The sequence below is a fragment of the Melopsittacus undulatus genome, chromosome 10 (genome assembly GCF_012275295.1).
Source record: "Melopsittacus undulatus isolate bMelUnd1 chromosome 10, bMelUnd1.mat.Z, whole genome shotgun sequence".
In the NCBI taxonomy this organism is placed as follows: Eukaryota; Metazoa; Chordata; class Aves; order Psittaciformes; family Psittaculidae; genus Melopsittacus; species Melopsittacus undulatus.
In genome coordinates this window covers 29598446-29611319 of record NC_047536.1, presented here as the reverse complement: position 1 = coordinate 29611319, position 12874 = coordinate 29598446, and the positions used below count along the sequence as shown (strand labels likewise).

The window sequence follows — 12874 nt, the reverse complement described above, 5'->3', positions numbered from 1 at the left end:
GAGGCCATAAATCACAAATGCCAGTGGATCTTTAAGATTTTACTTCGAATTTGTATCTTTAAAATACGCATTAGAAAAGAAGCTGAAAATGAAAAAAAAAAAAAAAAGAAGACCTTTAAGCCATTATTTTTATCACAAAAAGATGCTATAGTGAAAATGGGTTTTGTGGTTGAAGATGGGCAGGATAAAGCTTTCCTGTGCAAGACCAACAATCAATGGAAGAGGAGGAGTAAGAAACAGATTAGAGAAAGAAGATTCTATCTTTTCCCTGCCCAAGTCAAAACACACACTTGCACAGCTGTAGAACAGCAAGGAAATTAGGTGGTTCTTGAGAATGCTGCAGGAAAATGATTACCTACAGTTTTAAGGAAAAAAAGGCAGAGTAGAAGAGACTCACAGAAAGAACTACAGAGGTCTAGAAGTAAATATTTTGAACGAGCACCACCAGTGAAACCCTTTCTGTCGTACAACTAGGTCCACACTAGGGGCTGCAACAGTCCAACTGTACTGGAATAAACAAACGCTCCCTAACAGGGTGTCACACCAACACAGAATGTGTGTATAAAACAGGAGCTCTATCTTGCTACCATGCTGATTGTTATGTTGCTTTCTGAGATAGCATTTGACCTTTTACTAGCAACTTTCATCTTACAATAAAACAACTTACAGACAATTAGTTTTTACAACACACCTGCGAGCTGCATTGGTCTGATTCTGCACATTTGGGGCATGAATTAGTGTTGGAGAAGGCAGCTGAGTCACCCAGAGCCAAGCAGACTTTGGGCAGCAAGACCAGGAACAGAACCAGGAATGCAGCCATCCCACAGGCCAACAGCTTGCATCGGCAACACGCTACCTCTTACCAACAAACTCTAAAGGCACTGCAAACAGCAACCACCGAGCCAAAAGAAATACTAAGTTTGCAATGCAGAGGTCCACATTTCAAATTGGAAAACAAAATGGACCAGCTCCTTGTTTAAAACATCATTTTTCTAGAGCACTGGAAATGGGATTTTCCATTCTAAGAAACTCACAACCTCAGATACAGCTACTGTGAATAGCTTGTGAATTTTCATTAATATAAACTACAAGCCACAAAGATACTAAAACCTGTATTACTGACATTAGTATTGCAATCCAAATTTGATTTTAACATCACTGGAAAATCTGTCACACTCGATGGCTCATTCCAACAAAAGGGTGTATTCACCTCACAGCGAGTGCATGTAATTTCCATTAATGTTAATGGGAGTTATGCAAGTGCATTAAGAGGATAATATACCCCCTGGTCTGAGACAACCCTGCAAAGTGAAAGGTGCTTCCTCTTCAAGTGAATGGGGTTTCCATCTCATGCATTTCAAAAGAACTTGTTCTGGCACTGTTACAAAACAGTAGGGGTAACAACTATTATGCATACTTGGTGAATGGTTTCCAAAGTTAAAGCAGTTTGGTGATTTCAGCTAGTTTTCCTATTGCCAAAAATTCAAGGGATATAGACATATTTAAAACACTGTGGTTTATTTGAAGTCTAGTGCAATAAGATCATGTGAAATTACTGGTAAAACAAGGTCTGAAAGCCTGCTGGTGCAATGGGGAAGGAACTTTGTAGGTATCTACTGTCTAAATAAAGCAAACCTTTCATTCACTCTCTAGGAAAGGATTCCATTGGTATATATGGACCATCACAACTGGTCAGGAGTGCAGAAGATAAACCAAAAAAGTAACATCCTTCCCTTTCACTCCCACACCAGAGCTTTTTCACTGTTCAGATCTCTCTCACAGCATGCACTGAACAGCTTGGAGTTATTTTACTGTGCCTCAAATAACAAATGTTGCCTTTTATCCAAGTAATTTGTTTTAAAAAAATAATTCCAGGCAATACCTGTTAAAATTAGGAGAAATGGACATGCAGGCATTTCTTTAAATATCATCACACATTGATCTGCACCATGAGTTGGGCCTCCAAATCCCTCCAACAATTTAATCTGCAGTTTCTCTGTCCACCTTACTTTCAAGTTAGTGCAACACAGAAAAAGATACTGACCAATGTGTGTGGGACTGTTAAATACACTATGCACCAGCATGTAAAGGGGAAGCACTTAGATCCAGCTGGCAGATGGTGGGGATCCACACCAGTATCTCTGAATCAGTCCTGAGACACAAGTTAAAGGTGTGACAAGCAGTCACTGGGAATGTCCTCCAGAACAGAGCCCAAGAGGAGGAGCAGCACCTCAGCCTACAGAGAAGGAACTTCTGAGAAAGGAGAACACAGAGAGAGTCCAAAGTCACTAAAAACACCCCAAAATAGAAGACAGGCAACCCACTGTGTAACATGTCTTTAACACTGTTGCCAGATATGTTGTGCTTTCAGAGCTTAAACATTGTTCTCACGTTACATGAAACAAAGGGCTGGCTTTCACATTTTTACGTACTCTGCTCAAAGCCTTCCAATTCTTCTTACGACTTACTAATCTTTATCTTCATAGCAACTCATAAAATGTAAGCCTCCCAAACCACAAGTCACTTTGATTTCTCCTCTTTCATAATTTTTCATGTATACACACGTGCTCTGAGCCCTCTTTACAGACCTAGAAATAAAGCCAGCAACAGAACATAACTCTTATCTCCCCTGCTTTCCCTCAGTGTCATATATTACAGTTATCAGTCCAGAGTTACACTGGATTGATTACACTGGTCAGAGCCTTCATAGCAGTACAGAGTTTAATGTTTTACTTATTTGAAAACTGTTTCAGTTGCATAAAATGCATAAATAAATGCTGCATCACCAACAAACCTAAATGCTATTACGAAGGCATCAACAGCACAACACGCTCCACACTGTGACCCCTCACATTGTATGTTTTATATCGCAGACTCCAGCTCAATAGGATTTTGTGGGCTATTGCTCTGCTCTTGAGGTTGAGCTGCACTTTCTATATATGTGTAATCACATTATGGGGGAAAATGGTTTATATGTTTTGAGGTACTATGAGAAAGCAAAAGGGGAACACAGCCAAGAAAAGCAAAGGAGAAGGGAATAATTCACCTTGGCTACTTCATCCAAATACTAAGCAAAGAATTGCATTATACTCTTCTACGTGACCATAAAGATTAAGTATGGTATACTGTATGAATTTAGTTACAACTATGAGTTTCTAATGTGTCAAGGCAATATAATTCTAGTCTAAGATTAACCAGATGAATTTTGATCATAACTCACAATAGTGGATGTGAGTTGCTTATCAAAAGGTTGATGCAGCAAAGATGGCAGGGAAGTTATACCAGTAACAGAAGCAACACCCAGTGCACTGGTAAAAGTGATAGGCTTACCTATTTGAACAGCAAACTCAAGACAAATGTTTCCTGGAGAGCCAAAAAGAAATTCAAACTCTTAGAATGATCCTGAAATTCACATAAAAAATTAATATGTGCTCTGAGCACTAACAGTATTATAAAGCTCAAAGATGCATCTGAAGATCTACACAGAAGATATAAATCCAATGAACCATTATTGGTCACAGCCCATATAAAGAGAACAGCAATGAAAAAAAGCAGGGCTCCTTTTCCCCCATTTATGAATTACCCATAGAATAGCTGCTTATAGGTCAGCATGATTTAATAATTTATTTCGACAAGGATTTTTTTTTTCCTCATAAAGAATTCAGATTTTTTTGTACATCCTGATCTAATTTTCCTTTGTAGGCTTTCAACACACTGTAGTAGTAGGGTGCTCAGGCTACCTTCTGTTCTGATACACGGATGTTGAAAAATGTATGGATATGGAGCACTGGGACAATAATCAAACATTAACTAATGATTAGCTGCATCTCTGCATAAGTTGGTATGTGATGCCAAATGTGAACTTACTTTAACTAAAACTTCTCTTAGAGAAGTCAGTAGCCATTGCCCTTAGGTAAAAAACATGACTAACATAGGAACTAAGAAAATAAAGTATGTAATGATAAAAAAAGCTGTGCCTATCTCAAAAATCTTATGCTCTGATTTGAAAGTATTAGAGGTGAAAAATGTAAAATCAACTGATAGAGAATGGAGAGAGTAGCAGGCTTCATGGTAATGTAACACTACAATGCCCATTCTTTAATGTGGCCCACGTGCATTTAATGTTAGTCAAAGATCTATCTGCATGACCACACTATCTCCATCTGTCTCCAGTAAAGCATTCCTGGCACTTGAACAGTCACCTTCATGTCCTGCCTCTGAACAGCTCCAAATTGGAGAAGGTATCCGGTGTATGTTATGGACTCTGCCATCTGAAGAGCTTGGTCTGTGGTTTTTATGTTCAGGTGAATTTGCTGAACCTACAGCAGAAGTACCTTCACTTACAAAGACATTCTGCAGGCACAAAGTCCAAAATTATGCAGTGGGACTTCACCTCCATTAGAAAAGCTACAGCTTACTGTTTACTTATTCTGCTTTTCATTAGGTCTTCTAACTATTACTGTTGAGTTCTCCCTTGCTACCTCAAATACTTCTAGTAATAAAATAGATCCCTGCTCTGACTGAATATTTATATATTCTGAGCTGGACTTCAAATGCACAATTCTAAGAAATACAAGAGCAAATGACACAATTGCCAGCATTTCACACATACGAAGTTATTTTCCTGTTTGGTTGCCTCAATTGCACAAGCGATGCAACACTTATAGTGGGATGTGATACCTGTTATTAGATCAACTGCTACACACAGGAAAGAGCAGATGCACCCTCAGGCATATAAAGCACTTCTTCAGCTCTGAAATACAAGCAGCAACCTCCAAAGCTAAGATGCTCTGAGTTTAACTAATGTGTTAATGAAGCCATTGGAAAGAGGAGCAGCTCTTATCTCTGACATAGGAAAGCTTGCTAACAAAGAAAGAAGAGACACAGCTGAGTCTATTAAAACAAAGAACTAATCAATCTCGTGGAAAATGTAGACTTATTACTGAGGTGGGTATACGAGAGAAATCAGAAGACAGGTTAAGAAAATTGTAATACCTACAAAGCCAGTATCCTTAACAAGTCCATCATTTTTACCTTTTAGCACAGTCATGAATTTTAATATTGCAGCTTATCTTTTGAAGGTGCTTTGTAGATGTCCCTTGAGGGTCAGGACTGATTCATTCTTCAGAGAGAAGGTGGTTACTTTATGAGACATGTTCACCCACCAGTCATTGGCATGGCTCACTTACTGATCATCTGCAAAGACCTTAGGGGTTTCTTGACTCAGTTTCTGTAAGGTCATTTGGTTACACAGGTTATTTCCTCCAGGGACTACAGAGATATATCGACAAGTAGAGAGATACAGTTTGATAGGGCTGTGGTAGCTTCAGTACTCTCAGGACAGGGAATGTACAGTCATTTGAAAGATTTAATGCATATATTATGAGTTCTTAAAATATAAATTATTATACTTTGAAAAGGCTGCTTTTTAATTAAAAAGATTTTTCTTTTTCTGCCTAGGTTTCAAGGGCAGAGATTACTTATATAATATCTAAAGGACACTAAGGCTTTCCTGTTAATTTGAGAAAAATACCAAAACAGAAATGTGTCCCACCCCTACTGAAGAATGCTTTCCTTTCATTTCTACTAAGCTAAAATAGAGTTAAATCTACATGTGAGTTTTAACATCACTCCCCTACCTTCAGAGTTTACAATATCCTATAAGGAAGTGACAATTAAGGTTCCTGTATGCAAGAAAACCTAGGTCATGACAGCTGTCATAGGATAGTATTTATAGTATTAACAGCCGCTGACCCAGCGATGACTGAAATATGCCTTGAAACCCTGTTTCTTCCTCTTCTCATTTTAGTGTTTAATACATTTATATAAATAGATCTGTTTTTTTTCCATCTTTCAAAAACTTCAAGTGATTAGAGTTGTCTAAAGTGCTAAATATATGTCTTCAGCTACTGTCTGTGTAGAGTCCTGTGCAATTAGATTCTTCTGTCATACTTCACATAAACTAAAAGATTCCAATTCTGTAATCTGACTAGCATCCTGAGCTTCTAACTGATTGTTTTATTTTCAACCTTTTATTTTCTATCACGTAAGTACCCATTTCAGGTGATTTATTTCTATGTTTTCTTCATGTGTACAGTATATTACAAGGTCAATCTGAGCTCCTTTGCTACTCAATACCATCACTTTGAGTTATTATTTGTAATTGTAATTTCTCATTTGAGAAAATACTTAGCTCTGTCATTTTCTTTCGATTCACAAGCAGCATCCTCTCTATTTGCCATTTTTAAACCCTCTAACTCATCATCATTGTAGGAGCATCTCTACAACTATATATGGAAGAACAAACTGAGCCGAATTGGTGCCTCTAAAAGTAATTTTTATTATTTATTTATTTACAAACATTACAGCTGCCCTTTCTGGTTTCAAACACATTATTACTTCTGATTTCAGTCATTCCTTGAAAATTATATTTGATCCTGAATTCATAGAGAATCTGATTACTAACTTCAGTAGACACACAGTCTGTAGTTCTATCACTGCAAAGCTTCTGCATTACCAGTGATCAACAAATCACTGGTCAAATATCTGACATGCAGTAAGTCTTATTTACACACCCCAAATGGAGTGAATTGATTTCTCAGAAGTGGCTACCACCCACAGCACACAGTTCTGGAAATTTATGTAGCTTTCCTCAGGTCCTGAAACTCTTATCTGAACACTTTTGACATTTGGCAATGTAACCTTTGGGTTTGTACTTCAGTTATGTTATTTGTGTGCATCATCACTCTCCTGCTTGATTACAGCAATAACTTTGGAGAAGTTTGCTACTCCCAAAGTAAAACAAATCAACTACTTGTCCTGACAAACAGGAATGTTTGACACAACAATATCCAAATGTATTTGTTCAGGAACTGAAGAGGTTATTTTTCATGGCAAGGATGGATGATCTTACTTGGTAAAAGTTTTTACCATGGATTGAAAAGTTACGTAAACTGCAGAGGCAGAGCAATTGGCTAAAATGAATTTTTAAACTCAAAAATCTATTTTTGCGGATTCGGCTCTCCAGTTTTTCCTGAATAAAACCATGTGGTATCAGCAAAAAGCTTCTGGAGGTACCTATCAAATCATCACACAGATTTTTAGTAACAACAGTGGTAAATCCATAAAATTTAACTACTCTTCTTCAAGTAGGAATGACAGCAAAGCACCAATCAATATTTACAGCTCAGTATTAAAACATTTTGAATTCTGTTTACTAGAAATAGGTCAAGACAAACTGCAGGCTTAACAATTGCCAGCTGAATGGATTTAAAAAAAGGCTCAAATCTTTTGTGAAGTGGAATATTTTATCCAAAGAGCTCTGGCTACAGCAGTATAATTCCAAGGTACATTTCCTACTCTCCAGCAGATACTTGGTTTGCATGTTTCTAAATGCACACAAGATCACACACCAAATCTTCTTTTGCCTTGCATCAGTTCAACACAGGGTAACTGAAACAGCCTCTCAAGTTTTACCAAGAAGTATTTTAAGTGAACAGAAAACGTACTTCACCAGAAGCCTCCTGCCACACTTGCTAAATGAGAACCTCTTCAACACTCCCTGTTTTATGATCAAAACCTCTAAAAGGCCTAGAGCAAATCTGTTTTTTTAAAAACTATCTTAGGCAGAAAATTCTTGCACAACATGGTGCTTCCAATAGCCAAGATACGGAAAAAGGAGAAATTTATGCAAATAAAATCCCAGTCTCAGACTCATCAAGTCAAAAATCAGAATGAGTTACATCAGGTAGCACTTGTTTAGAACGCTTCCTCCTAAATGCTGCATGAATTAGTAGTTATTTGAAACTTACAGCACTTTATCATCTGCCAGAAGGAGACTGGTAACACTACAAATGCTATCAACAGTGGAAAGCATGTTAATTTATGTACAGTAATATCTCAACATTAAAAAAAAAAACAACTCAATCTCTTTAAAACAATTAATCTAACTATTAAAACTGAACAGTATGAAGTTAGAAGAAATATCTCATCTCCTTGTCCAGATTTTTCACCATATTGTTTATGCCCTACATATGAAAGACTTTCCACTAACAACTGGAGTAAGTTCTTGTTTCAAAAAATAACATTCATTTTTACTTTAAAAAAAAATGCAGATATCTAGTCTATTCAGACCAGTCAAAAGCACCCAAATAATCTTTCAAAATATGGAAATACTTCTGTTTAAAAATAATATGGGTAAAGAAAAAAAGGCAGCATCTTGAAAGTGTTCTGAGATCTCCATCAGCAACTTGCCAAACCCAAGCTGAAGAGCACAGAGCTGAATGATATATTCATTTGATATACCAAGCTGCAACTTTTAAAGGCAAAAACGTTAAGGTTGGAACCTTCTCTCAGCTAACTCCTCCTGCTCCTGCCCCCACCTGACAATTCCCCTTTCTTATCCCACTGCTACAGCTATGCCTGAAATAAACCCTTGGATCTGAACTCCAAAAACAAAACAAAACAAAAAAAACCCATATTCAGAGAATCACACAGTGGCTTGGATTAGAAGGGACCTTAAAGCTCATCTAGTTCCAACCCCCTGTCACTAGACCAAGGTGCTCCAAGCCCCATCCAACCTGGCATTAAACACAGCCAGAGATGCGGCAGCCACAGTTTTTGTGGGCAACCTGTGCCAGTGTTCTAGAGCTGTTTTGGTTTGGCAGTGAGTGTTTTTCCTTTCATGAGACAAGTTTTTGAGCACATACTTTAGTTTAGTTTAGAACAAGATTTTGGGGCTGAGCCTTTTTGCAGCTCAGTGTAAATTCAGCCTATGTATGACCTGCACACACCAATCATCCAGAACAAGCGCATGCAGAACAGCCTGGATGAATCCAGGCATTTTAAAAGAAATTCTGCAGAGAGAAACAACAGGAAAGCTCTTCCAGGGATATTATTCCAGCCTGCCAGATCCGAGTGCAAGGTCTGAGGGCAGCCATTTCCCACTATATTTCATCTTTCTCAATTCAAACGCTAAGCCTGCTCCTTGGCTGACACTGCAGAACAGCAAGAGGACATCTGTGTCAGGACACTACATTATCATATGGCAGAGCAGTTCACAGCTGAGGTCACTCTGCAGTTTATTTTAACTTTACTACCTTCAGCTTTTTCTAGATGAAAATATACATGTTACAATTGTGTTAGACTTCTAGCTCAACTGGTTTCACATTATCTTACACCCTCCCTTAACAGTAACTTCTCAACTGTTTCTTTGTATAATTAGATCTCAATGGATTTTACAAATTAGATATGGAATATTTGTTATATTGATTGAGAAACTGAGCTGCAGAAAGATAAAATGAGTTACTGAAGGTCAATTCAACAGGTCTGTGATCCATCTAGGTACAGACATCCTAGGCTCCAAACCACGGCTCTATTTGCTAGGCTAAGCTGCTTCTAACTTGAAGCCTACAGACCTTTAGGGCTCTGCATATTAAATCTCCAGGCTACATAACGCATAACTGTTTGCTTAGCTTACCATAATTTCTACACCCACAAAAGAACATATCAACTACCCTGGACTGACAGCTCTCCTTTTTACTCCAGCACATAGATGATCTCTCAAATTAGTGTTGCCAACCAACATCTGACAATTGCGCTCTGAACTGTCATTCACTCAGATAACAGGAGCTATTACTAATGTGGGGCCACTCGAATAACGCTACTGAGAAGCAAGCATAGGGAGCTGCCCTGTACTCTGGAGAAGCCCACATGGCAAACAAGGTACCTACATGTGAGAACATGCATCTATAGCTAGGATTCTGAAACCATCACAGAACTTCAGGTATTTAAACCTTATCCAAGTCTTGTCTAATTTGTGAGGGGGAAAAAAGGCAAGTAGGAAAATACCAATGTTTTTTATGCTGGAAAGTCTTCATTCAGGATCTTTCTACAACAGTCAATAGGCAGTGAATTTACTCTGATTCTCTCATGGTCTGTATTGGTTTTGGCCAGGATAGAGGTAATTTTCTTCATAGTAACCAATATGGTGCTATGTTTTAGATTTGGGATGAAAAAAGTGTTGACAACATACTGATGTTGAGTAGTGCTCATCTGCTTCTCACACTGCCAGTCAGCAAGCAAGGCTTTTGGTGCAGAGGACATGCAGCTGGCACAGCTGACCCCCACTGACCAAAAAAATATTCCATACCCTACAACATTATATTGAGCACTAAAATACTGCTGGAAGGAGGAAGAATGGAGGACATTTGGAGCTATGGAGTTTGTCTTCCCAACTCACAGTTACATGTGCTGGAGCCCTGCTTTCTTGGAGGTGGCTGAACATCTGCCTGCGATGGGAAAGCAGTGAATTAATTCCTTGGTTTGCTTTGCCAGCACACACAATTTTTGCTGCACCTGTTGAAATGCCTTTATCTCAACCCACAAGGTTTTTGCCTTTTTACCCTTCCCATTCTCTTCCCCATCCCACTGTGGGGGAGTAGGTAAGTGGATGTGTGGGGCTTAGCTGGCTGCTGGGGTTAACCCACAACAGTATCAGAGGCACAGAGCCCAAGACAAGAAAAAAAAAAATCGCAGCCAAGTGCTATAGATGACATTAAGGGCTTTCCAACCAAGTCCCTTTCATCAGTCCTTAACTGATGCCTCTGCCCTAAGAGATCTCAAGAGACTAAAATGTTTATTAAAACTTAAGCATTAATGCAGATTTGTCTGTTGCAGAGCTGGTAACAGGCAATTGTGATAACCTGAACACTTGCATAGCTATACTAGTTAGTGCTTAACTACAAACTGCTTTGAGGATGCTGACACATACTTGTCGTGCACACTCTCTTCAAACCAGTGAGACCACTGCTGCTAACAGCATCTGAAGTTTAAAAACAGTGCTCATCAGTTTTTACCCTGTGATCAAATTTCAATATCATAGAAACCTCAAGGGCTTATTCTGACTTTTGAAAACACTTCTTTCTTAGGCTGGAACCTTTTCCTTCAAGTAGCACATCTCTGTTTCCCTTCAACAATCTCTGCAAGTTCTAATTTTCCACACACGTATCCAGTTGTGAGCATGTGGCTGACAGATCAAGGGATAGAAATCACAAGGTAAATAATAGAAAAGTCTTTGCTGCTGGAACCACAACTTAAAGAAAAAAAAACCACCCAAAACCTAACAATTTTACTGAATTTTAGGATGGCCTGAATGGATCACACCAGCAACAAAAGGGCTGATTTTAAGCCATTTGGCTAGTTCAGACATGTTCAAAAATGTTGTTGAGGTAACTTCATCTCAAAAGACTTTGTGCTAGATCAGGTATCACTTCCCTGCCACATTCACCCAAATAAATCATGAGCTTGGTTCAATCTGGCAAGATGACAGATCTAAATTTAATTTCTATTTCCAGATAATCCAGTAGTGCACAGATCTAATCTTAATGATCACAAATGCAATCTGGAAATGTTATTCTCCTTGCTGTAAAACAGCTAGGGAGTGGGAGTGTTAACATTTGCTTAGCAAACACAAAGCAAAGAGACTGAAACTCTATTTAGCAGGCTGTGTAACAAAGCAGGAGCACCTTAGACCTTTTACAACAGTAATCTCATCGCAAGCCTTCTCAAAAACTTTATAGCAGATACTTCTCTTGCAATGTGCTGATCTCCTTAAACTCTTACTGTAAAAGTCTGACAGTAATATTCATTTGGCCTGTCCCAGTGACTATAGTAGTGATGAACTAAGGGAATTTAAAGGTTCTTAGTAGCTTTATCGGTTTAATGGAAAGAAACTATCAAATACTGTGGCAAATGCTTACAGCACAGATATACATGCTATTAACTGAAGTTGATTATTAAATCTAATGTTGTCTAACTGCTTCTGATTTTAGTTGAAATACAGGTCAGTTCCTGGCTATCCCCTTTCCATGTCAGCTGTGTGACCACAGAACCTGTTATCTCCATGCTTCTTCCCTCCCTCCAACTTTTACTGAGGTATAAAACATCATATAAATGGTCCAGCTACACTGGTCTGAGGCAGTGTACATGAAGCTGCAGTTTATGTTTTGCAGCACTATTATGTAAGATGAGAATAACCAACCTCTTTAATTTTTACAACCTGAAGCTACTGCATTTAAAAATAGTCTTATTGGTTACTCTACAGCTGCATTTATATGATGATGAAACCTTCTGTAATTTAAGCATTGAAATATTTTGTCCCCATTCTGACACATTATCATAAAGTCTAAGGATTACAGTACGGATGGCTATCTTCAGGGCATAATATTAGCTGCATACAAGATTGATGTTGGTAGCTACAGTGAAGCCTAATACCACTATCTGCTATAACAGAGCATTAGAAGTTCTCTTGCTGACCTAGAGCTCTAAAAATAAATGCTGAGCAACTTGAATAGGTTTGCAGCAGTTCCTCAGTTAAAAAGACTGAGCTACAATAGACATTAAATACAGCATTGCTAATTCTTTAAATACAATTAAAATGTGTATAATTGGAAGTTTTCACTTTCACATACTTTCGCACATACACTCAGTCTTTATTAAACACACATATGAAGCTACATGACAGATGCAGATAAGGACTGTATGTACATCCACTTCTCTACCTAAACTGAGGATGAACAAGAGAATTAATCTAAAGGGCAACTGTTACTAATGTGAAAGAACAGTACAAGATGCCAGGAAGTTACGCTGATCTGAATGCTATCAGAATCAAGCAGGAACAGAAGGGTTTAACACTTCAAAAAGCCATTCCAAAATGTGAGTCACCCAAGGTCGGGCAAACCCGATGGCTACCAGGCTTGCTGTATCCTGGGATCTGACAAATGATCTCATCTTTCCAACACACTAGCTCCACATTTCTAGACAAGTCATAAATTTACAGTACACCCAAAATTGGTGCACTGTCTGTTTGCAGCAT

The 12874-nt window shown here is 38.3% G+C and overlaps 1 protein-coding gene across 2 annotated transcripts in view; it reads right to left on the bottom strand.

Annotated features, from left to right (window-relative positions):
• SULF2 (sulfatase 2) overlaps window positions 1-12874 on the bottom strand; it is a 148856-nt gene that overhangs the window by 70384 nt on the left and 65598 nt on the right. The gene's annotated exons all lie outside the window — the stretch shown is intronic.